Source organism: Suricata suricatta, chromosome 5 (assembly GCF_006229205.1).
Source record: "Suricata suricatta isolate VVHF042 chromosome 5, meerkat_22Aug2017_6uvM2_HiC, whole genome shotgun sequence".
Lineage (NCBI taxonomy): Eukaryota > Metazoa > Chordata > Mammalia > Carnivora > Herpestidae > Suricata > Suricata suricatta.
This window is the reverse complement of record NC_043704.1, coordinates 146595784-146596433: the sequence shown is the minus strand read 5'-3', so window position 1 is coordinate 146596433 and position 650 is coordinate 146595784.

Genomic DNA, 650 nt, shown 5'->3' with positions numbered 1-650 from the left:
TTTCTAGAACTACACATGTCATCTGTTTGGTGTTTATAATCAGTATCTTAGACTATATGAACAGGGATACAGCTATTGAAATTCCATCCCTATAAAAAGTGGAAGGCATCTCCCTTAATAAATCTGTTTATAATGTCTGTCATTAGGAATGGATGCCAATAAACGCAACTAAAAGGACATGGAAATTTTCATGGCGTGGTTGATGCTGGTTATTTATTTGTTGTCTATTCATGGGGTTCCTAATTGCAGCTGGTGCAAGTTGATTTTCTCCTCTTCAATTTATTGTGGGATGGGGCTTTGATCGCACCAGTTCCACCGTTACTCAGCGTCTACATTTCAGAAGCTGAAATGCTGGATCCTGTCAAAATGAGCTTTGGCAATTCCATGCAGGCGTGCACAACTATAATTTTGCTTCACATTAATAACAACCTAGCAAAGAAGCCCAGAATCAAATGCCTTGCTCTCAGCTGGGGGCAGAAAGCCAGAGTGATATATCTTGGCTGGTGACCTATAATGTTGGAAAAGTAGGCTCTGTGTTCACTCAGGAAGGGTGGGCGGTATTCCGGAAACGTATCTCCATTTCTCCACGATTCCTTTTTTTTTTTTTTTCCCTTTTGGTAGTGTGTGCCCCGAGACAATGAAAAAAAAAA